Below are 3,593 nucleotides of genomic sequence, written 5' to 3' on the forward strand. Positions count from 1 at the left end.
CTTCCAGCAGAAAGCCTAGGTTAGGATCCCAGTGTCACCAGGCCTTGCAAGTCCCTTCCCCTCTCTGGGCCTTCTTGACTCTGCCCGTCCCGGGAGGGGACTGCTGACCCTCTGGGCATGAGGCTAAGGATGTGAGACCCTCGGGGTCCTCATCCCAGGGCTGGGCACACAGTAGGGACACAGCATCACTTCCCTCCTGTCTTCCCTGCTACCCTAGTCCCAACTGGTGGCAATAAGTCCTGGCCTAGGCTCCCAAGGGCTCAGCACAGAGTGGGTGCTGACCTCGGCCACAGACCATGTCCTAGTTCCCAAATCCTGAGTGGGGGTGGGGCTCGGTGGGTCCCACTGGCTGATCTCAGGAAAAACTGGAAGAAGGGCTGGCCCCAGAGCCCAGGGAGTCTGGCCTCACCCAGCCAGGCCAAGTGCTGAACAGCCAGCCCCACCAACACTCCCTCCCCCGAACCTCCCCGGGAGCCAGCAGCTCCTTCTTGGAAACGGATGAGTGAACCGCCAGACACCCTGAGGTCTGAGCGAAGCTTGAGTGCCCAACTCCACACCAGCGGCGGTGACTCAGACTAGAGCTGGTCCCCAATTCTGAGTCTTAGCTCCCACTAAGTAGCTTGGGAAGGAGGGGGAACCCTGTCAGTGCTGCTTCGAGGATACCTGCACCCGGGGCCTCAGCAGGGAGTTTCCTCTGCTCCGACCCTCAGGGGTGGCCTTGAGTCTTCACCCCAACCCCCAACACACAGGACCCCTCAGAGGCCTGCCCAGCAAAGACAGGGCAGCAGGAGAGGGTGGGTTGTTAGACACGCAGTCCCGTAAGTGCCCACACCTGGCCCTAGCCGGTTTGGTTCAGTGGATAGAGCGTCGGCCTACAGACTGAAGGGGCCCAGGTTCAATTCCGGTCAAGGGTACGTGCCCAGGTTGGGGGTTCGATCTCGGTGTGTGTGTGTGTGTGTGTGTGTGTGTGTGTGCAGGGGGCGGTCGATCAATGATTCGCTCTCATCATTGATGTTTTTCTCTCTCCCTTCTTCTCTGAAATAAAAAAAAATTTTTTAAAAAGTTCCCCACACCTGTGCCTGTTCCCAGAGGTGAAGGGGACACCTGGCAAGTGGACCACAACAATAAAGAGAGGCTCATGGGGGGCGGGGAGGGCTTCCTGGAGGAGGGGCTGGGGCTGAGCCTGAACGGCCAGGAGGGCTCTAGAAAAAGGAGACAAAAGCAAAGGCAGCCAAGACCGGTTTGGCTCAGTGGATAGAGCGTCGGCCTGCGGACTGAAAGGTCCCGGGGTCGATTCCGGTCAAGGGCATGTACCTGGGTTGCGGGCACATCCCCGGTGGGAGATGTGCAGGAGGCAGCTGATCGATGTTTCTCTCTCATCGAAGTTTCTAGCTCTCTATCTCTCTCCCTTCCTCTCTGTAAAAAATCAATAAAATAAAAAAATAAAAAAAATAAAAAGCAAAGGCAGAGTAGGGCCAAGGTCTGGTGGGTGAGATGAGGGGGAGATGTAAAATCCAAAAGGGCCTCGGCAGGACAAGACTCGATGGCAGGACATGGCGTCTGGGCTGTATTTTTAGGCAAAAAGCACGAGTGGCCGTAGGGCAGTCGCTCTATCGGTGTGAGGACCTGGAAGGGGAGGTAGAGAGGCTGGAACAGAGTCTAAGCCAGGACAGCAGCCCAGACGGGACTAGAGGGGGAGCCCTGATTCTGTGCCGGTGTCTCGGGCCTGCTTCCTGTCCCGGCCCCACCCAGGTGGGTGCCCTGCCTGGAGGGGGACAGCCAGAATGTCAGGTTCTCGGTTAAGTCTCTGCACTTCTCTCAACCTCAGTCCCCCTGTGAAATGCGGCTGGGCCGATGAGCAGTGGCAGGGGGCTGCCTGCCCCTCAAAGCTCCCCTCCTTGGCCAGACGCAGACGACCACACCAGTCCCAGCTGGGGCCACCTAGCCTGGCCTCACTGTCGTTCCTATCATCCCGGGAGGCCCAAATTCCCAGAAAGGTTTGGCCTGGGCAGGGAACATGGTGGGGTGGGACGGGGGCCTCCATCAGGGCTAAGACCAGAAAAGGAGGTTAACCCTTGGTTAACCCTTCCCATCTTCCCGCTCCTGAGCCCTGAGCTATTTCCACCTCATTGCTGGGGATGGAAATAACTCAGGCTCGGCCCCAAGAGACTAAGATAGCTATTCTGATCAGCCCCAAGAAGCACAGCTCCAGCCATGCCAGAGAGGACAGAGGGACACCCTGATGCCCAGCTCCAGCTCTTGGCCAGGCAGCAGCAATGGTCAGAGCTAGCAGGGGCCTCTGGGAAAAACGAGGAGGCTGAGGCCCTGAGAGGGTGGGGCACAAGCTCATGTCACCCCAGCGGGCTCCCACCACAGCACGTGGATGGATTTGGGAAAGTGACCCGAGAGCAAGTCTGAGGGGGATAGGGCCTCGTAAGGGTGTGAAGGTCAAGGGGGACCCTCCATTATCTGTGCCACCTGCAGCCTGGGCTGCACTGCCGACTCCTGACACTCTTCAGAGCTCTGTGGGTTGGTCCCCAGACCAGCTGCAGGCCGCAGAAGGCAGGAGACAGGCCTTTCTGGCGAGTGGGAGTTGGGGGGGAGAGGGGCAGGAGGAGGAGGAAGAGCAGGAAGACCACATAACCCAACCACCCCCGAAGTTTCAGACATGTGTAAACACACACCACACGCGGAACTCACAGTGGCACACCCTGGCAGGACCATGCTTGCCAGCCTGGGTTTCAGGAAGAAAACCCCGCTAAGCCGTGAGCAGATACAGGCATACCTCATTTTATTGAGCTTCCCTTTACTGTACCTCACAGGTGTTGTGTGTGTGTGTGTGCTTTTTGTTTTTGTTTTTTACAAATTAAAGGCAAGCCTCTCCACCAGCAAAAGCATTAGGACTCGTTTAAGGAGATGCTGGCTTTATTACGGTGGCCTGGAAGCGAACCCCAATCTCTGAGGTGTGCCTGCATTAGGAAGGTGGGTGGTCCTCCCCAGGCATGCACAGGCTTCAGGGGCAGAAGACCTGAATTCCAGGCCTGGCACTGTGCGGTCTTGGGCAGGTCACTTCTCTGAGCCTGTTTCCTTCTCTGGAAAACAGTCACCGCATCTCAGAACCACCGTGAGGATTCGACAAGAGCCTCCACCAAGCGGGGCGCACAGCCTGTTCTCCCGCCCCCGCCCCCCCAGCAGGCAGCCAACATTTCCAGAGGCGATCGGCCGGACAGAGCTTCCAGACCCTCCAGCAGGCGCCCCTCGCCCCCTGGGCTGGGAGCCGGCCTCCCATTCCACCTGCGTGGGCCTGGCAGACCCTCAGTGGCGCTGGGGGCCCTGCTCCAGCTCCCCAAGGCTCACCGGCAACAAGTCCACGCCCGCTCCTCAAGCAGGACGCGGAGAAAGGAGGCCCGGGCCAGGGAGGCACTGTCTGGGGTCAGGATTTCAGGCGGAGCCTCCAACTCCGTCACCAGCGTCTGCCCGGGTATAGCCCCCGGGCCCCGGGCCCCCACCCCCCACTGCAGTCTTTCTGCCTGAAGGGAGGAAGGGAGAACCGAGGCAGGTGACCCCAAAACAAAAGAGGATCCAAAGTGATG

The sequence above is a fragment of the Myotis davidii genome, unplaced genomic scaffold (genome assembly GCF_000327345.1).
Source record: "Myotis davidii unplaced genomic scaffold, ASM32734v1 scaffold169, whole genome shotgun sequence".
Classification (NCBI taxonomy): Eukaryota; Metazoa; Chordata; class Mammalia; order Chiroptera; family Vespertilionidae; genus Myotis; species Myotis davidii.